Here is a 22,343-nt window from a genome sequence, read left to right as displayed (position 1 = left end):
CTGGCCCTCTGGTATCCTGGGGGAGTCGTCCTCCTTAATTGCTTGAGTTCTACAGCTGTCATCACTAACAAGAAATTAAAGAGCACCCTGACCCATGCCCCCTGTGCCCCCAAGGCTCATAAGTGCTCTCTCAGCATGTTGCTCTCGGAGGAGCACCCAGTAAAGGATGCTGTGGAGACATGGGGACGTCTCGAACTGACCTGATCTCGCTCCCAGTCTCCCAAGGGAGAAGGCAGGAGGCCTGGGAGATGGAGTGAGAGTCAGCCCCAAGCTCCAGCTTCTCCGGTCCTCCTGCTACTGTCAGGCTCTGGGTTTTTGGATGGCCCTGATTTTATATATCCTGCCTCGTAATCCCCACAGCTCTTCCGGGACTCATCAGACTTCACGCCCAGATTTAGAGTCTGAGAAATAGAGTCCAGGAAATGCAAATTGAAGATCTATACTCAGCTTCCCTGGGACAAGTGGGCAATGATATAAAATGGAGAGAAACCAAGAGGAGATGGGTCAGAAACCACAGCAAGAAGGATCTCAGTTAGTATGGGGAAGAACTTCCCAGCTGTTTCTCATGTCCCATCCAGGGAAGACATCTCCTCTCTAAGGATAAGCAGCCTCTGCTTAGCATCACCCACAGGAGCCTGTGTGATCTGACCCCTGCCTGCCTCTTCGGGCTACTCTCCCACCCCACCCAGAACTCGAGGCCAGACAGTGACTTTGCTCTCAGAATGGAGTTCCCAGCACCTATCATCAGCATAGTTCCTCCCCATCACTCACCCTCCCCCCTCCTCCCTGAAGGACCACTGAATTTTCACAAGCAGAATACTATGTTCTAATGTGTCCCCTTCCCATTTTTCACACATGCACCCCCTACACACACACACACACACACAGTTCTATACAGTACAGTGCTTCATGTTAAATGGCCACTTCATGTACCCAGATAAGGGATGATTTCCCCCAACAGACCCCATTTCTTTCATTCTAAATTATAATGCTGAATAAACATCTTTGCTCACATAATCAAGTACATAACATTACTGAATGCATGTACCATTGCTCTTTCAAACTTGTGTAGACCCTATGGAGATTCATGTGTGTTTCCATTTCAAATGACTGTGTTCCTAATTTCACTGTAGTTTGTTGCCTTCATGGATTTTCTCAAATGATGGATACCTGTCACACAACCACTGTCTTGGACTTCTCTGAAGTTTTTTAGTATTAAAACAGGGTTTTCCAGCTCAGAATGGTTGGGAATCTCTGCATGAAGACAACCAACCATTGCTGCACACATGCGGTCCCCAAATCACATTAGCATTCTGTTCTGGCAAATCTTACGTAAGTCCATTTTTACATATGTCAGAATTGTTTCAGATCAGGGGATAAACGAAGCAGGTGTCTGCCTGGCAGCAATGTAAACAGAGGGAAGAGCACAGAGACCTGCCTGGTGAGGGTATCACCAGCCCTCCTTGCCTGCAAACAAGGGTTACTTTACAGCCAAGGAGCCTGACACATGCTTTACACCCATCAGCCAGCGTGCTCACAAAGGCTGCTGGAAAAGCCTGACTCGGGCTGAGTTTACCTAAGTCAGCCTTACATAAGTGCATACCTATGAAGACTTTGGAAGGTACAGGGAGAAATGTAAATAGCCGGGCTTATGGGTGTGAGTTTAATTTGGGGTACCTGATATTGCAAGACCGCTTTAAAAAATCATTTAAGCATACTCAAAATTAAGCTTGGGCAAAATGCCTATATGTGCCCAGCCCTGTGGAGGGGTTGTCAGATAATTAAGAGATGTTATGAGCCAGTCCCTGCCTTAATGAAGCTTATAATCAACTTGTGGAAAGGAGCTCAAGATTCCGCCAAAGTAAGCTTCCATCTACCTCCCACTCGGCTGGGCCTGGGGTTCAGGCCACTGTTTGCTCACTCTTAATACCTCCGTCCCCCCCAGGTCTCATTGCCCCCTAGGCAAGCCCTCCCCTCATGCTGTCCCAGCTTGTCCCCACGAAGTCATAATCCTGTTCATGTTCAGGACATTCTTTTGCATGTCACTGAAATTCACAGCTATGACAATGTCAAAGGTACCCCCCTTCCAGTGTCCCTCTCCCCAGCTCCCTTCCTTGCCTCCCCAATATCTTTAGGGGGACTCCAGTGTTTCTGACTTCTCTCTGTCCCCGTCCCCAGCCTTTTTGCCCATACACAACCCAGGGGAACGCAGAGTGGGGATGGGGGAGGGGCAGAGGCAGACGAGCCACCACCATCTGCATGTTCTCAGCAATCAGTCCTCCCCCAATGCCTATCCCCAGAGCCCAGAGGCGGGAGAGGGGTGACTGCTGAGTCAGGGTATTCCTCACATTCCCTCCCTTCTCCCCTGCCGGCCCAAATGCCACAAACCCTGCCTCTGAGTGACCGGCCTCAGCTGAGTGGCTGCTCCCCCTACCCTGACCCCCAGCCCAAGACCAGCCCTTCTGCCTCACAATCTAAGAGGGAGGCCCCAGGAAGGAGGTCACACTGCCTACTCTCCTTTGGGGCCCTGCTGGGAGTAGGGGTGGGGTCACACTGCCTCCTGCTCCCCTATTTCTCTCTCCCATTCTGAGCTTCATCTCCCCCAACCAGTCTCACCCAGAGAATCTGCTGCCACTGATCAAGAAAGGACAGGGAATGAAAGGACAGAGAACCAGGAGCAGACCTGCCCCTGACAACGCACAAACACGCCAAGTGGGCACCACACAGGGGCATAGTCACCCCTCTAATGTAATGTCTGGGGAGCCTCAGGCATGCAGAGGGAAGCCTAGAGGGAGACCCCAGGAAAGACTTCCAACCCCAGGGAGCCCCCAGTCTGAAGGGAGAGCCTGCCCTGTCAAGGAGCTCCTAGTCTGATAAGGTAGACCCCCAAAGAATGGCAGGCAAGAGAGGAACGAGGCTTCTCTCTCTCACTAACATATACTAACATATAAAGTAAACAAAGACCTAGAAGTTCAAGAGCAAAGCTGTGAATGAGCCTGGCAGGGGAGAAGCAGCATGGGAATTGTCAGCAAGAGGAACCAGTCTAAACAGGAAAGGAAGGCTTCCTGGGTGAGGAGGACCTGGCAGACAGAGAACCTTTCTGGAAGCTCAGGAGTGAGCGAGGAAGGGCAAGGCAAGTGGGAAGGCCCAGGACGGAAACCAGGACTTGTGAGGTGGCCTTCCAGTGTGGCAGTGGCCAAGGCCCTGGCCTCCTCAGGACACAGACCCTTCCTCAGCACAATGTGGGGCTTGGCCATAGGACTCTTAGGGTACTCGCAGCAAGGTGTATGACCTGTGAAATGTCACAGGGCCCATAATTAGAAGGGCCCCCACTCTTGGTTTAATGCTGTGCTGTTGAACAAGGGACCCACGTTTCCATTTTTCACTGGGCCACAAATTATATAGGCTGTCCTGCCCCGCAACTTGGAAGGTCTATTTCCCTTCCTGTATCTTCTGCTCCAGAGAAGGCTTGGTGGGAAGGAAAGCAGCTGGGTGGCCAGAGGGCCTTGGCTATCCACCCCCAAGGCTCTCCTGCTCCTGGAGACTACATACAGGGGACAGACCGCCCTCTCTGAGGCTGCAGCCAACTAACTGGAGCCATGACTCGCAGCACATGCAGGCCCCCAGCCTGACCCTTGGCAGGCTGCGGCAGCCCACAAATGGCCTCATCCCTTGGAGAGGCCAGCAGGATCATTTCACAAGGATGTGTGCTTGACAGAGCCTGTTCTTGGAAAGCTGGGGACGGGACAGCTCAGTCCTGGTTGTTGGAGAGGCCTCAGCCCCTGGGGTCTGCACTTGAACAGTAAACAACCGTAGGCCTGCTTGGGTAGGAGGGGGGTGAACACAGGGTTAGCTGGTGCTCTGCAGCTGCAGGGGAGGCAAGGGCCCCCCGAGAGCTTACCACACAGCGTTCCCCTCCGGGGGGGATACCCCAGTCTGATGAGGGGCACACAAGCACACAATCCGTCCCCACTGGAGGAGGCTGGGATTCAAAGCAAGAGGAACATGGTGTGGCATGTTACACACCCAGCAGGCTGAGGAGGCTCGGAGGGTAGGACCCCATGCCTGTCACAATGCCTGGTGCTCCATCAGCAAGTCATATGGATTTGGGAGGTGAGACCCTCAGAATCAAAGTCAGGGGTGAGAGGATTCTAGTGCCAGGTGACCTGTTCTTTAACAGCTGGTCACTGGCCATGTGAGATGGAATACGGGCAAAAGAGAAGCCCAGGGTACAAGAGGGCACAACTTTCAGGGTACAGTATAGACTGTGTTGTGAGTGCACCAGGAAACGGGGCATGGAAGCCGACTGGCGGCAGGCATTCTCAGAGGTGAATTTCTGGAGAGGATGCTTAAAACTCTTTTATAAGGAAGAGGACAGAGAGTAGCTTTGCACAGAACAGGACTGATGGTGTCCTGGCAGAGGGAACTGCCTCTACAAAGGTCCAGAATGCCTGAGGAATTAAGATCCCCTCCCCCATTGTGGGTGAGATTGGGGGTGGGGGGAGAGGGGGAGGAGCTGCCACCCCTTCAGGCTGATCCATGGAAAGAAGCCCCTGATGAAGGGTCAGGGCCAATCCCCCTTTGAAGTGCCAAATCCAACAGCCGAGCCTGGATGCTCCTAACAGGCAGAGGCCCGGCCAGTGCTGAGGGAATGGGGAGGATGCTGAACAAGGGGACTTGGCACAGTGACTGTCATGGGGCAAGGGCTCAGTAAATGTCTTAATGAATGAATTGGTTGAATGATGGATTGGGAGACTCGAGAATGCAGCCTTTCTGATGCCTCCAAAGGCTACAGGGACACTGCAGCTTCCACGCAAGGAATAGTGCCTCCTCCAGGCTGCCTCTGGCTTTATTGCCCCTTTGCCTCTAGCCACTTGCGCTCTCAAAGACCTCAGCCTCTAGAACAGCACAAGATTAGAGAACAAAAAGGACTTTTGAGTGCATATAAAATTCGTGACCTATAATAGCAACAGCACTAAATAGTCAACATTTAATGATTGTTTACTATGTACCAGGCACTGTGCTGATCATTTTACATGTCCAATCTCGTAAACCTCAGTAAACACTTCTAAGTAAACATTATTAGATGCAGAAAAAATGAGTGTCCAAGAGAAATGTTGCTAGAAATGTTTTTAACTTTATTTTGGTTCTCTGGCACACATTATTCACATCTTAAAATCTTTGAAATCAGGATGTGCCTTGCAATCAATAACAAGAAGGCACTGTGTCATAGTTTAATTAGCAGTTTCTTTCTTCTTGATGGTAATGTAATTTAATCATGTGTCTTGCCTTCGATGAAGTAGTCGATTATGTATGTGGCCTATGTAACTGACCACCTGCCCCTTTCCATCAACAGCAGACAATATACAATGCATGCTTCTCTGAATCCAAGTGTGTTTTCTGGGGACAGAGGCTGTGTCTGCACCCATCAGCCTGGGAGCTTCCTGAAGACAGGGCTGTCTTCACTCCCCAGAGCTCCCAGCAGCCCCCAGCCCAGCACTCTCAGCTCAGGAGACCTGGTAGACATGGGGAATGGAGGTGGGTACAGAAAACCTTAGGCATACCAACAAAGCCCTTTTTATGCAGCACAGAAGGAAGAGGCCTAGAGAAGCTGCCCTCAGCAGCCCCAGGGAGAAATGGAGGTAAAAGGGAAGGAACAGGATTGCTCCACACTTCACCAGAAACCTCTGGGCCAATGGAAACAACGCAGGCGGCACTAGGCCATCGGGACCAGGAGCCAACTGCAAATGCGTAGCAAATGCTGGCTCCTGCCTCCTCCACCACTTGCTATGCTTACCTGCCAAGATGTGTTCCCCTTGGCCTTTCCCTCTGCCCTCATGCTGGCCCCAGGAGGGGGAGGCAGGAGGAAGTGAGGAAGTGATCAGTACCATTGTAGAGCCAAGGAAACTGAGGCCTCGAGGGCCCTCAGCCTGAATCCTGGACTCTCTGCTCCATACCAGCAGAGGTGCTTGAGCTGTGTGCCCATGCCTGCCCTCTAAGCACCCCTCAGCAGGGGATCTCCGGGGTCCAAGGGGTGAGAGGGAGGGAGAAGTGTTTCTTGCCAGGGACTCTCCCTCTTGGTCAGAACATTGCCACCACCTCCTCCTCTTTTCCCTCTTTTCCCAGGACTCCTCCCCTCAGAGTCCTGTCTTCTCTCTCCTCCACTTCCCAGAAGCTCTCAGTGGCCCCCAGATGCTCATTGACCACTACATCATGTGCCCTCGCCCAGCCTGGTTGGTTTGGGGGGAGACAGATAGACCATCACTTGTCCCCTCCCCAACAGAACTAGGGGTGGAGGACTCTGCATCTGCAGTGGAGGCTGGAGGATTAAGGTCTTTAATGAGGACTAGGACCAGGGACTTAAGGGGTTAGGAAGGGGAGCTTTCATCCTGGCCCTGGTGGGGGAGGGGAGGCCAGATCCTGTGCTGGGCTTCCCAAGCCCACTCTCAGCACCTCCTCCTCACTCCCCCGCCTTGCAGAGACATACAGATGGATCCTGCTGGGGTGCAGATGGTAGGAAAAAATAATGTCTGCCCCTCCAGTCCACGGCCCACTGGAACTCTGCAGCCAGGGCCTGCTGGAGCCACACACACTCGTAATCCCCACTCATAGCTGCAGGCCTTGAAGACAAAGCCTGTCCCTCCTGCCTGTCTTCTACCACCTACCCCTGCAGGCAGATTTCAGAGGTATCTTCCCTTCTCTCCTTTGCAACAGGGAGTTAGAAGTGGACCAGGAATCAACATGGGGCTCCTAACTCCCAGCCTAGTGAAACTAACCCATAATAACTGTATAGGTTTAACTCACATAATTTCTCTCATAAGGAAACTGAGGCCTAGAGAGGCCAAGTAATTTTCTGGGAGTCAAACCCAGGGAGTCTGGCTGTAGGGCCTGCAGACTTCTAGATCACTGTTCTCTCTCCAGGTCCCATCTTGGGTATGAGGCCTGAGTCCTGAGGTTGGAGCTAAGTGGGTGTCTCTGGGGGTGTGTTGGTACAGGAGCTGGGGGCTGACCCCAGGAGTGGGAGATCCCCACTTGCCTTGGGCACAGAGCTGGTCCCCACCCTGTCAGGACCATCCCAGTCCCCACCTGGAGGACCCAGGACAGGCAGGGAAACCTAGCACACCTGTGTCCTATATGTTCACTGCTCACAGAGTACCTGCTCAGCCCTGCCCTCCAGGCACTGGGGGCCACATTGAGGGGAAAGCTGCCCCAGGGGTCATTAGCTAAACCTGGGCTCTGCTGGGCCCAGACTCCTCCACACCATTCCAGCCCACTCAGCAGTGATGCAAATAGACACTAGGCAGCAGGAAGGAGGTAACTCCACAAGCCCAGAGTCACTCTGTGAACTCTAAACCAGGCAGAGTGCCAAGTTATAAGGGTCATATTTTTTCACCATCGTATCTCCAGCCCCCTGGCACAGTGCCTGGCTATCAAAGACAATCAGTAACTGCTGAATGAATGACTGAGAAACACAAATATCAATGAGGTATGCACCTGGCCTCTCAGAGGTGATAATCCAATAGGAGAGTCAGTTGTACAGACACTAATTATAACATAAGGCAGACAAAGAGCAGTAGGAATTCAATGGAGGGAGAGATTAATTCCAACTGTGGGACTAGGAAGGCTTCATGGAGGAGGCAGCATGTGAGCTAGGTAATAATAATAATAATAATAATAACAGTGATGATGGTTTATACTTACTGGATACTATGTGTCTGGCACACTTCTCAGTGCTTTTTTTGTATTAACACATTTGTTCTTCATATTACCACCAGACATTATGTATATATCCATTTTACAGATGAGAAAACCGAGTCTCAGACAAAGGAACTTGCCCAAACTCACATAGCTATAATAAATGAAATGAGCCGTAATTTGAGCCCAATTCTCTCACAGAGGCAGGAATGGGAGGGGCCTATACAAGGAACAGTGAAAGGTGCGATTTGGCCAGAAGGGGAGTTTGCAAACTGGCAACACATGGACCACATCCGGTCTTCAGACATGTTCTGTCTGGCCCATCCACACTGGCCTGCAGAGTGTCCTTGAAAAAGGTGCAGCCCATCACCACAGCCAGAAGGTAAACAACGAGGCTGCGGGGTGAGGGGGACCAGCCTTTGGAGTCTTAAATTCCAGAAATGCAACAGCCATTGAGAAGCTGAGTAGCACACCCCACCCCCTTCCACTCCAGTTCATCTCCCTTGTCCCCAGTTACCTGTCTGGCCCCTGCAGACATTGAAGTTTGAGGACCTGGAGTAGAGCCCACAGCGCCGACGAGAGCAGCCACAAATAACCATGGAAGGCATGTGGAGGTCTGAACACAAAGGGCCTTGAATGTTGAGCGAAAGAATAGAGGCTTTAATTCTGTAATTGCAGCAGTACACACACACACACACACACACGCGCGCGCGCGCGCGCGCACACTGGGGTTGGGGACAGCCTAAATTGGTGTCAACTGAATCCTGAGGGCCTCGAGAGAAATTTTTACATGCACTGTCACAACCCCAGCCTTGAATTTCACATCCCTGCTGCTCCCATGTCCAGTCCTGTAGTTGTCCCAGCTGTAGCAACACCAACCCTCCCTCAGCAGCCTCCCCCTCCTTCACTTTTTTTTCCCTCCCTCTCTCTTCTTTATGCAGAAGAGAGTCCCAAAGCCAGTTCTCCAACTCAGAGGGGTCCCAGGCTCCAGAGCTCCCCAACCCCCAATGCGGAGCTGGCTGGCCAGATCGAGAATTCCGGACAGGATTTAGGACTGGAATTTCCCTCTAGGTGGGTGGGGTCGATCAGGTGAGCCAGGTTACAGGGCTGGGGGCTGAATGGAAAAATTTGGTCTGTCCCAGCCCCTTTCTCCAGTGACTCAGGCCCACAGTGGCCGTGAGTCTGGGGAGGGGATGAGACAGGAACCCACAGAAAAATTTTCCCTTGTTTCTCTGGCTCTGCCACTGCCCAGCTCCCCTCCCCCACTAAGCACACACCCTGCCTTAACCGTTCACCACAGCCACTGCCTGTACCTGCAGCACCAGCCATCAAGCCCGCACATCCCAGGGCAGCTGGCCCACCTGAACTCGAGCCTTGCCCACATCCAGGCAGCCTGAGAGGTGAGAGTGTCCCTGTTGAAGGTCATAGTGGATATGGGGGTAGGGTTGCCAAGCTTAGCAAATAAAAATACAGGACACCCATGGTCCCGTGCAATATTTAAGACATACTAAAATATTATTTGTTGTTTATTCTCTCTGTGCAAGACGGAGTCCCTGAGCCAAGGACTCTGGAATTCAAATATAACTGGGAATCCTGTAATTGATCTAGCAACTTTCTGTGAGGGGCATGGGTGAGGATAGGGGATACCCAAGGCACCCTCTACCACCCACGCACACCCTTTGTCTAAGGCGTTCCCTTGCCTCCCCTCATCCCCCACCATGTCCCCCTACAAGGCATTACTAGGTTCCCTGTAGCCTCAGGGCCTCTCTCAGACCTTCTAAGTCCCCAAGCACCAGGCTTTCTCCACAAGAGAGAGCCCGGGGACCCCAAACCCCATGCCAGACAGGGAGCCAGCAAGGATGTGGTGGGGTAGTTTCTGGAGGTGATTGTCTGCATCTAAGGAGACCCGACCCCTATAGCATACAGCTTCAAGCTAGAAGGCAGTGGGGAAGAAAGGGTCCACAATGCCAGAGGACCTCTTAGACACCCCTGTTTACTACCCTGTTGAGTTTCTACACAGATCTCCCCCCTCAGCCAGGGTCTGGGCGAAATGGTGTTCCTCAATCATCTCTTCTTTTGGACCTACATCCCTCCCAAAACATATTTGTCCGTGACCTTGTAATATCCTCATCACTAAAGTGTTCGAGCCTAGGCAAGGGGCTTTGTCCAGGGAACAGGGACAAAGGCAAGAATTAGGTTCCATCAGCCACATCTTCCTTCACCAAATGAGCACCTCTCATGTGCAGGCACTGTGCTAGGCCGCAGGGCTGCAGTGACCAAGGCCTTCACAACCTGGTGGGAGACAGAGGCCCTTCACCTGACAGTGGGGAGAGGCAGAAAGTGCTGAGAGTAGAACAAAGGGCCATAGCTGCCTTTGGACTGGTCACAGACGACCTTCTATGGTTTTACAAAGCTGTAATGTATGTGGCCAACCACTGTGTCTGGTGTGTGGCTGTGGGGGGGGCTTCTCCTCCTCCTCAGGCTTAAATTGGGCCTCTGTCTGCCCCAGCAGACTGGCTCCAACAGTAAGCTCTCCGAGGGCAGGGTCACAGCCTGCCACTGCTATGTCAGATGTTCTCTGGAAATGGAAGTGTTTTGACTCAGGATTGGTTGGCAATTGTCTTTTTGGCAGCAGCTGCCTCGGGCCTTGGAGTGAGGGGCGGGTAGGTGATAAAGGACCATCTTGCCCCAGAGACCCACCCTGTCCTTCCTGGGTATTCCCACACCCACCTACAGTAGAAAGAGGGCAGGGCAGGGACCCACTGTCCAGATGGAGAGTCCAAGTCTCAATGACTCACCTAAAGTCATGTGGCTCATGGAGGAAGGGTGGAGCCAGGAGAAGAACCCTGAGGTTCCAGAGCACACTCCAGGGCTCCCCCAGTGTGCCTACCCCCAAGCACCTACAGCCTTGTATGGTGATGCTGTCTGTCTTAGTCAGTTCAGGCTGTTACAGCAAAATACTATAGACTGGGTGGCTTGAACAACAGACATTTATTTCTTGCAGTTCTGGAGACTGGGAAGTCCAAGGTCAAGATGCTGGCTGATTCGGTTCCTGGTGAGGGCTCTCTTCTCTTCCTGGCTTGTAGACAGTCACCTTCTCGCTGGGTCCTCACATGGCCTTTCCTCAGTGCATGCACATGAAGAGAGAGACAGAGAGGCACAGCAAGCTCTCTGGTATCTTCCTATAAGGGCACTAATCCCCCCATAGGGACCCCACCCTCAAGACATCATCTAACCTAATTACCTCCCAAAGATGCCATCTCCAAAAAACCATCACATTGGGGGTTAGGTCCTCAACATATGAATTTTAGGGGACACAATTCAGTCCATAGCAGAAAATTCAGTCCAGTGGGCAGAGCACTGAGCTGTGAACCAAACAGAACCAATCTGGCCTCTGCCTGAACTAGCACTCCCAAGACAATAGCCTTTGGACTCTTAGTCGACGGTGAGAGCTATGTTGTTGAAAACAGAAGCTTCCTAAACCTGCTGGAAAGGCCCTCTGAGCAGGCCCACAATATCAGAGCTGGAAGGAAGTCTGGAGACCTCTTGACAGATCAGGAAGCTGAGGCCATGGATAAGGGGAAAAAAAGTGGTCATCCAAAGTTCTGGATTCAAGTCTTGGTCACTGTGTGACCCTGGGCAAGTGCCTTCCCCTCTCTGTGCTCTGGGGTTCTTCCAGTCTTGCTATTCCAGAGTTCTAGACTCCTCTCCTGACTTTCCCCTCAGGCCTTCTCTTACTTAGCCAGGTCCAGGGGACTTACAGCAGATAGGGCTGGGGTGGGGGGGAAGGGAGGAGGTGGTATCACCCCAGGGAGGGGCAGGAGGGAAGGGAAACTGAGTATGTCCCTGGCTTGCCCCAGCCTGTCCCCTGTATCCGGGGAAGGGTGAGAGTGACTGTCAGCTGGGGAAACGGGGCAAAAGGAGCAGGCTGGGGAGGGGCAGGGAACCCCCGTCTGGACTTGTTGGGGCAGCCGGGTGCAGCTGTTTCCTGCTGATGAAAAGGCCCTGATTGATATGGCAGCAGTGACTGACACTAACCCCCAAATCCAAGCCCTTCCTATCCTCCCCTACCTGGGCACACCCAGGGGCCCACTTTAAGGACGGGCAAACACAAGGGAGAAGGGAGAAGAGTGGGGCTTCTGCTGCCATTGAGGACAATATCCTGAGGACAGGACAGGAAGGGGGACTTGTCTAATCTTCCCTACTCCAGCCCAGTAGGGACCCAGGCCAACTCGCAGAGTGGAGGGAGATGGACTAAGCCAGGAACAGAGGACAGGGCCAGGGAAGAGGTGAATGGGCCTTGCCCCCCTCCCCTCTCCATCCAGAGGTGTGTATGCACATGCTTGGACATTCAAATATAGACACACAAAGATAGAGACACACAGAGATAGATGTGCAGTCTTGGGGATGTGGGGAGGAGAGCAGGGAGTTGTTGAACATTCATTTTACAAACTGTCTAGTCATCTGCCTTTTGCCAGGCCCATGCAGTAATAGCTAACATTTATTGAGCATGTCCTGTATGTCAGGCTTGCTTCTAAAACCTTTAGGTGCATGACCTTGTTGATTCCTCACCACAGCCCTCTAAGATAGGTGCTATCATCACCCCACTCTATAGATGAGGATATAGGGGCCCAGAGTGGTTAAGGATCCTGCCAGTGGTCACACAGTGGTCAGAGGCAGTGGTCAGAGTGGAAATGTGAACCCAGTCTCCAGGGCCTGAGGTCTTAACCACTACGCTACAGTGCCTGCAAGGAACTCATCATGGGATGAGAGAGACAGGGCCAACTTATAAACAATAATGACCTTACAAGTGGGAAAGGTTTCAAACAGAGATGTACAAGGTGCATTGAGTGCTCGGAGGAGGGGCACTAGGGGTGAGGGGTGGGGGAGGGAGAGCCAGGAGGGTCTTCCAGGAAAATGAACATTTAAATTGGAATTGAGGGGTTTGTATGGGTTTTTTCCTATTTTAGTTTGTTTTGTTTGTTTTTTACTTTGTCATCAGTGTGAAATATGTGCAACACAAAATTTACCATTTTCACTATTTTAAGTGTACAGTTTTCAGTGGCAGTTTTTAATTTTGATGAAGTCTTATTTATCTATTTTCCCTTTGTTGACAGTGTTTTAGTGTCATACTGAAGAAACCATTGTGGAATCCACAGTCTTAAAGATTTTCCACTATGTTTTCTTCTAAGAGTTTTAAAGTTTTAGCTCTTAAATTTAGTTCTTTGATCCATTTTGAGACAATTTTTTATATAGTGTATAAGGCAAGGTAAGATTACATCATCTGCAACTAGATCATTTTACTTCTTGCTTTGCAATCTGGATGCCTCTCACATTGCTCTGGCTAGAGCTTCCCTTACCATGTTAAATGGTAGTGATGAAAGCAGGCAACCTTAGTTTGCTCCCGATTGCAGGGGAAAGCTTTCAGTCCTTTACCACTGAATATGCTGTTGGCTGTGGGTTTTTCATATATGACATTTGTCATGTTGCCAAAGTTCTCTTCTTTTTTTTTTTTTTTTTTCCAGTTTTACACCTTTATTTGACAAAAAAAAAAAAAAAGTATAAAGCCTGTTTGATGACTCTTCACCCTCGTTATGTTTTCTGGACAACTGCACACAGATGTGGTATGGGACATTCCTTATTCCTTTGGATCAGACAGCTTTGTTGAGCCTGGTATCAATGTGCACATCTGAAGTCCCCGTCTCCTTCGTGGCAAATTTCCAGATCTCTCTTCGAGTGCTCAAGGGACACACTTTTTGAAACCCACTCCTTGGATACGCTTGCCAGTGTTGATGGTGTGTTCTTGGGTCACCACCTGGTTGATGGCAGGACAGCCAGCCCTTCTCCTTCTCGCCACCCTTCTTTGCAGGAGCCATCCTGCTGGGACCAAGTTAGAAAAGACAAAGTGGGCCGAAGTTCCTTTCTATTCTTAGTTTGTTGAGTGTTTTTGTCGTGAACTTTTTTGTATTTTGTCAAATGCTTTTTCTGCATCAACTGAGACAATCATGTGAGGTTTTTTCCTTCATTCTGTCAATGTGGTATGTTAAGTCAACTGATTTTATTATGTTGAACCATCCTTACTTTCCAGGGATAAATTCTACTTGGTCATGGTATATAATCCTTTTAATATGCTGTTGGATTTCGTTTGCCAGTTTTTGTTGAGGATTTTTGCATCTATATGCATAAGGCATATTGGCCTATAGTTTTCTTTTCTTGTAGTGTCTTTGGTATCAGGGTAATGTTGGCCTCATAGAATAAGTGAGAAATGTTCCCTTCTCTTCAATGTTTTGAAAGAGTTTGATAGGGATTTGTGTTAATTGGGGGGTTTTTTTGGTTGCTGTTGTTTTCTTTTGGCAGCTGGCTGGTACAGGGATCTGAATCTTTGACCTTGGTGTTGTTAGCACCGTGCTCTAACCAAGTGAGCTAACTGGCCAGCTCTGGTGTTAACTCTTCTTTACATGTTTGGTAGAATTCACCAGTGAAGACATCTGGTCCTGGACTTTTCTTTGTTGGGAGATTTTTGATTACTGATCCAATCTCTTTGCTTGTCATAGGTTTATTCAGATTTTTTATTTCTTTTTAAGTTGGTTTTGGTAGTTTGTGTGTCTCTAGGATTTGTTCATTTACTTTAGGTTATCCAATTTGTTGGCATATAATTGTTCAAAGCATTCTCTTATAATCCTTTTTATTTCTATAAAATTAGTAGTCGTGCTTCCACTTTCACGTCTTATTTTATAATTTGAGCTTTCTCTCTTTTTCTTAGTCAATCTAGCTATAGGTTTGTCAGTTTTGTTGACCCTTTCAAAAAATCAGCTTGTGACTTTGTTTATTTTCTCCATTTTTCTGCTCTCTATTTCATTTATCTCTGCTCTAATCTTTATTATTTCCTTCCTTCTGCTATCGCTGGAGTTAGTTTGCTTTACTTTTTCTGGTTCATTAAGGTATAAAGTTAAATTATTGATTTGAGATTTTTTTTCTTTTTTTTCACATAGGCATTTACAGCTATAAATTTCTCTCTGAGGACTGCTTTTGGTGCGTTCCATAAGTTTTGGTATGTTGCATTTTTATATTCTTTAGTTTCAAGGTATCTTCTATTTTCCCTCGTGATTTCTTCTTTGACCCATTGGTTGTTTAAGTGCCGTTTGAATTCCACATATTTGTAAATTTTTCAGTTTTCCTTCTGTTATTGTCTTTTAGTTTCATCCCATTGTAATTGAAAAGTATGTTATTTTAATCTTTTTAAGCTTGTTGAGATTTGTCTTGCATTCTAGCATATAATCCATGAGCACTTGAGAAGAATGTGCATTCTCCTGTTGGGTGAAGCATTCTGCATTTGTCTGTTAGGTCTAATTGGTTCATAATGTTAAGTCCTCTATTTCCTTATTTTCTGTCTGATTGTTCTTTTTGGGGGGGGGGGGCTGGCCTTATGGGGAACCAAACCCTTGACCTTGTTGTTGTAACACCGTGCTCTAACCAACTGAGCTAACTGGCCAGCCCCTGTCTATCCATTATTGAAAGTAAGGTATTAAAGTCTCCAACTTCTTTTTTTTGTGTGTGTGTAACCGGTAAGGGGATCGCAACCCTTGGCTTGGTGTCGCCCCCACCGCGCTCCGCCAGTGAGCACACTGGCCATCCCTATACAGGATCCGAACCTGCTGCCTCGGCGCTCCCGGCGCCGCACTCTCCCGAGTGAGCTGCGGGTTCGGCCCAAAAGTCTCCAACTTCTATTGTAGAAATATCTACTTCTCCCTTTAATTGTCTCCACTTTTGCTTCATATATTTTGAGGCTGTATTTTTTAGGTGTGTATATGTTGTATCTTCTTGTTGGATTGAGCCTCTTATGAAAATATAATGTCCTTCTTTTTCATTTGTAAACTTTTTTGACCAAAAATCTGTTTTGTATGACAAAAATATGGCCACCCTAGCTCTCTTTTGGTTACTCTTTACATTGGATATCTTTTTTTCATCCTTTGACTTTCCATCTCTTTATGTCCTTATATCTAATTTGAGTCTCTTACAGACAGCATATTATTTTTTTATCCAATCTACCAAGCTCTGCCTTTTAATGAGAGTTTAATTCATTTACATTTAACGTAATTACTGGGAAAAAATGATTTACCTCTTCCATTTAGTTGTTTTTCTGTATTCTTTTATTTTTGTTCCCCAATTCGTTCATTACAGCCTTTTTTGTACTTAGTTGATTTTTTCTAGCATATCATTTTGATTCACTTTTTCCTTTTTTTGGTATATTTTTTAGTTATTTTCCTAGTGGTTAACTTGGGATTACAATTAACATCTTACACTTATTACAACCTTGTTTTAATAATACCAACTTAGTTACAATAGTATACAAACACTCTGCTCCTTTACACATCCATCCCTCCCCTTTATATTGTAATTATTACAGATTACATCTTTATACACTGTGTACCCATTAACATAGGTTTATGACTATTGTTTTAGGCATTTGCCTTTTAAATCAAATAATGACCTGGTAAGTAGAAAAGCTTTCAAAGAAAGAGGTACAGGTGCGACGAGTCCTCAGAGGAAGGGCACTATAGGTAGGGCCTGGGGGGAAGGAGAGAAGCAGGAGAGCCTTCAAGGACAGTAAACATTGAAATTGAGCTTTGAAGGATAAAAAAATTATTTGGCAAAACTGCTTATTCACAGGAAAAGATGCCAAAAATAATCCACTTGGGCAAAAAGTTGGTTACCAAATAGTATGAATATCTCATTTTTGTAAATATGTGTGTATTTATACATATTTAAAGATATATGTGTATATGTGTATTTATGCATAGAAAAATTCATGATTATAACCACAGTACATCTCCAGGTGTTGGAACTATGTAGAGAGGAAACATTTCTCTTTTTTTCCTAATGCATTCCATATTGTTTAAATTATTTACAATGAGCACATATCACTGTTATAACTGGGAAAAACAATGATGCCATTTTTGTTCTGAAGGGTAAAATGAATGAGTAGACATTCACTGTGGAGACAAAGTTGAGAAGGACCTGCCAGGCAGAGGGAACAGCACAGGCAAAGGTAGAAAGGCATGAAGACCATATCCTATAACAGGAAATGCCAGCCATATGGCATGGCTAGAGGGCCCTGGGGGTGGATGGAAAAGAGGTGCTTCCAAGGGTCACATTACCAATACCTTTCATTTTATAAAAAGAGTTTAGAGTCATTCTTGGCATGAGGGCAGGAGAGTAGCAAGTTTTAATTTACATTTTAAGCAAAATTAGTTAATGGGGTTGGGGAGAAGCCCAGAGGATGGGAGGCCAATGGGGAAGCTGCTGCAATAATTGAGGAAAGAGAAGATGCTGCAATAATTGAGGAAAGAGAAGATGGGCTGGAGCTGAGTCAAGACTTAAAGGGTAGAGAAGAAAAATGGAAATAAGAGATAAGTGGAGACCAAATCAGACAATTATCCTTGAGTGGAAAATGGGTTTTTCTGTCTCACCTGAGTCTCCAAGGCCATGGACTAGCCTGGCATATTAATGGCAGCAGGCCAGCTTTAGAGATGATCATGATCATGATGATGGTGATTCATGATGAGGAGGAGAAAATTCCATTAAAAGAGCCTTGTAGCCCTTTACAGCTTATAGAGTCCTGTGACTTTCATATCCCAGCACATCAAAAGGTATGTTCTCATTCTACAAATGAGGAAACTGAGGCCTGAAGAGGTGGTGCAACCAGATCAAGACCCAAACAGAGAGCACCATTCACTAGGCACATAGGTGGGCAGCCACTGCAGTCCCCAACAGAGCCTGAGCAATGACTATGTGTTCACTTTCTAGCTGTGTCCTTGGGCAATCTACATAATCTCTCTGTGCCTCAGTTTCCTCCTCTATAAAATGGAGAAAACAACACACTTACTTCATATGGTTGCTGAAAGGATGAAGTGACTTAACACATGTAAAGAGGTTAGAACAGAACCTGGCACATAGTAAGTGCCCAATAAATATAAGCTCTTATTATTTTTTGTCACTATCATTAGTATCTGCACGGTACTCCAAACAGATCACCTGGAAAGAATGAATGGGAAACCAGGCTCTCAGCATTCGCCAGGCCCCTTCCTTACTTCCTGGACCCTGACTCATGGGAAAAGGACTGAGGCTGGAATGTGCATCCCTCATTTGCTTCACCAGGACTCTGGGGCCCTTCGTAGTGCCCACCCTTTCCACTCATTTCCATGCTCCTTGGCAGTACTTTGTTCATTCATTCATTTATTCAACAAACACATACCAAATGCTGGTCCGGGCCCATGCCGGGGGCTGAGACTACAAAGAAAATTAAGGCCTGGGCCTGCCTTCAGGAAGTTCATATGGTTGACTCAGTTTACTCTCTCACTCATTTATTCATCAAACACTTATTAGGAGCCTCCTGGACACACATATACACTCTGTTTCTCCTTCCTTTGGACACAAAGCAGTTATTCAAGGAGTTATTTCCCAGAAGTTATTTCGTTTCCAATCTTTTCATCACACTTTCCCCCCCATATACCCACTCTGTGCCCATACACAAAATCACACAGAGAAACCAAAACAGAGACTCGGGCTGAATATCCTTCCCCCAAATCTCCGATGGGTGAAGACCTTCCACTAGTTCCCAGAGTCTGGAGGCTCCCCGGGAACTAGCAGCAGCAGCAACTGAGGCCTCGGTATTCTCTTCCATTCATTCATTCATTTATCTATTCAACATACCAATTACAGAGCACTGTGTCTGGGCAAGGCCCCGTGCTGGGCAGTGTGGGGGACACAGAAATGAACAATCACAGAGCACACCCTCAAGGAGTCTCCACTGAGTGGGTCAGGGGCTTGTTCTTTCCACAAACATCTACTAAGCATCTGTAAAGCTGCAGAAAATGCTTTGGCAACATGAGTAAGAAAGCTGAAGTCCCTGCCCTCATGGAGCTTGCCATCTATGAGACAGACAATGGGCAAGCAAACACACATGCAGACAACTGTTTCTATGATCAAGGCTCTGAAGAAAATAGAACAGGGTGCTAGATGGTGACTGAGACTAGACAGCACAAGCTATTTAAATTGAGCAGGGCACTTCCCTTCTCTGGGCTTCAGTTTCCTCACAGATAATAATGTTATCCACCTGCGCTATGAAGATGGAATGAGTTAATATACATGAAACCTGGCACACAGTGAGCGCTACCTGTGTCATTGATAATTATTATTTTAAAATAGATGCTTAAACAGATCATCAAAATTCTAGGCAGTTAGTTCAGGATAACACAATATAGATCCGGGGCATTCCAGGAGCCCCAGGGAGAAGGAGGTTACATAGGTGGTCACTAAGTCACCCTCTCCAGGTACAGGGTAGTCAGGACAGTGCCTGCTTTCACTAGTCACCTCTTCCTGGGGCCCCTGGCTCTCCCAAGTACCCACTGCCCCATCTAGTGATGAAGACACTATGGGTGGGGGTGCCCAGATGCTCAATCCACGTGGGAGGCAGAATTAAAGGGCAACTCCCATTCATGAGGTCCCTTCCTCGATCCTATAGAACACACACTACCCTTCCAACAGCTCTTGGGGGAAGTATCACTGCCCCACCTCTCATATGAGCACACGGAGGCTGAGAGAGGACACAGATCATTCTCAGTCACTCAGTTCAGAAATGGCAGCAGACAGTTAGAATCTGGCCTGGCTGCAAAGTGACTGCTCTTTTTATCCTCTGCCATTCTCTGCTTCTCCTCAAGGCAGAGGATAGGGTGGGGCAAGGGTGGGGCATGCAGGAAAGATTGTCATGCAGGGTGGGCAGGGCTGTGGGACTCAGGAGGGTGGAAGGAGCGAGAGACAGTTGTTGCTGTGCAGAATGACCTGGAACTGAGGTGAAGGCTCCAGGATTGTTGGAGAGAGGGGACTGCTGGGGTGGGCAGAGGAAACCCTGCCTGCCCCCCACCCCAATGTCAACAGGCATCCTGGCAAACAGGATGAGGAGAAGGCAAGGCCGCATTCTCTGTACCAACCCCCACCCAGCAACACCTGACCAGACAGCCCCATTCCCAGCCCTGTGCCCACAGGGACCAGGATGTGGGCAACCAGGGATAGACAAGCCCTGACGTAGACGACTCTGTGACCCCCATGCCCAGCCTCCACAGCCACAAGCCAAATACTCCTGTGGTTTGGGCACCAGCCAAGCGCCCACACCCAGCTCACGGGACCGCAACTTCCCTGTTGCATCAGGTTACAGAGCGCGTGCACACACCCGGGAGCCTGTTACACAAGTGGTGCGCGCACGGCACCACACACACCAGGTGGCCTGACAGTCCTACAGAGGAAACCACAGCCTTGTGTGGAGGGCACAGGCCCCTCTCCAGCCTCCTGGCATTGAGAGTTGGCGGGTGAGAAGTGAAAAGAGCACTTGGCCAGGAACCAGGGTCTGGGGCTCTACTGCTGGCTCATTGTGAAACTCTAGCAAGTCACGTCCACTCTCTGAGCCTGTTTCCCCACCTAGAAAGGAAGATCACCTCCTACCCTGATGATCCCGATACCCACTTGCCCTCTGTGTCACTCAACACCTTCCAAATCACTGCCAACATCCTCCTTGCCCCTAGGAATGTCAGCAAGAAAGAGAGGCAGGAATTGGCACAGAGTAGAGATAGAGGGCTATATGAGATGACCTCTAAAAGGGCCCTTTTCTGACTGAGTTCCCCCCAAGAGAAGGTGTGTCTTGAGGGGAACCCTATAGTCACCCCTTCTCCAGGAAGAGGAAGGACAGTGACTGGAGTTTTTTTGAGGTGGGACTAAGGAATAGGAGATAGGAGAGATAATTTTCTTCTTTACACTATTTTTCCCATTTTTCTACAATAAACATATGTTACTTACTGCTTGCAGTAAGTCGAGGAGGAGTATGCTTGATACATTAACCTCCCCCTGAAGGGAGAGGGGCATTTGCCCTCCGACCAGGACAATGCCTTAATCCAGTGTTTCCCTAAGTGTGTTATGGCAAAAGGCTCAAATAAGCACAGGAAACCTGGGTTAAAGAAAGTCTAACAGGCTTTCTCGACTGTGGGACTTCTCTGAGCCTCCCACACGTGGTCTAGGCCACAACCCTCTGAGAAGAGGAATGAGATAAAGAAATGCACGTCTCAAAGTTCTTTATAGATGGCATCTCAAGAAATACTTTCTAGACACAGCTGGAAATCAGGGTCCAGTGAGGCAGAAAGCCAGGTGCACACCCAGCTGTAAAGAACCTCTATCGAAGAGAGACAGCCCAGGCCTGGGAGGGCACCAAGGGCAGATGCCCTACCTAGGCACCTCCAACTGTATGAGTCCAGCCCCAACCCCTCTACTCAGAACTGGTCCAAGACCTGCATCCTGGTTATAAAGACAGGTGGTAACATGGGAGGAACCTGCCATCTTCTTGAAGTTACTTAGATCTGCAGTGACCCCTGCTGGCTCTGGCCAAAATCGCCCCTCCCCTTAGTCCTCACCCTCCTTATTGCCAATCCCTGGCCCTCCAGCATCTTTCCTATTAGCCTTGACCCACCCCTATCAGGATCCATCCTAACCATAGACTACCACCAGGTCCCCCACTCTTTCTGCCATCCCTGGGGTTGGAATCTGGCTAGGCTTTGACTGAGTAACATGTGAGTGAGTTCTGAGGCCTGTGCTGGAGAGACCCTGACAGCATGAGGAAGAGGGCTATAAGGACTACCTGATCCTTCAAGGGCATGGTCACCTCCATGGAAATTCAAGACTGTTAGGCGATTATGTTTTAGCCAATGTCTAAGACGGCCATGGGCGGACGGGAGGAACACCCAAAATGGCTGCAGAGAGTTTCAGGTCCCTAGAACAGCAAGTTTTCCGAGAATCACAAACCCGCCGCCCCCTTCTTCACCACCACATCCCCTTCCCTCGCGTGCGAATTTCTCCACCTATAGAAAAATCCCAACTCAGCTTAACCCCCGCTCGCTTCCCTCCCCTTCCTTCTTAGCTAATAGGAACTGTCCAGCTCAGCCTAACAGGATATAAAAGGCCCACCCTGACTCTCCCTGCGGCTGCTCCCACTCTCCAGAGGGCAGCCCGCTTGTTCCTTTGCCTGCCTAATACGCTTTGGTTGAGTCCCTGTCTCCTGGTGTGTTTTATTTTTGTGCTCAGGCTGGGGCTTTTCCTTTCAAAGACCCTATAATAATAGCAAACATACATAGAGTTTTCCCAGAAACAGGGCTAAACCCTTTATATACATTATTCATTTAGTTCCCATAAGAATTCTAAGATGTAGGACTATTCCTGTATTAACCTAGTTTTCAGATGAGAAACTGAGGCTCAGACGTGAAAAAAATTAGTAAATGGCAAAGCTCAGATTCAAATCTGGGTCTCCAACTTCAGAGCCCACCCACTTATCTACTATACTGTTTTGCTATTCTTGCTTCTGCCCCCCACCAAGTCCACTTATAGTGTTGAAGCGTAGTTTTATCTGCCCAGTACCCGTTGCTCTGGGGAAGCATGGCTCCCTGGGCCTTGTCCCTTGTGCTCCAGGTATGGCTCTGTGATCCAAACCTGGTCTGTCATTTTACCCTTGCCCCTGGTAAGCTAGGATGCAAATTTGGTTCTCGTGCCCAAGACCCATCTCCTCTTCTGATGACTGTGTCTTGATTTCCTTAGGGTAATCCCCACACCTT

Source organism: Cynocephalus volans, chromosome 5 (genome assembly GCF_027409185.1).
Source record: "Cynocephalus volans isolate mCynVol1 chromosome 5, mCynVol1.pri, whole genome shotgun sequence".
Classification (NCBI taxonomy): domain Eukaryota; kingdom Metazoa; phylum Chordata; class Mammalia; order Dermoptera; family Cynocephalidae; genus Cynocephalus; species Cynocephalus volans.
The sequence above is the reverse complement of the archived record's forward strand: the minus strand, read 5'-3'. Positions refer to the sequence as shown.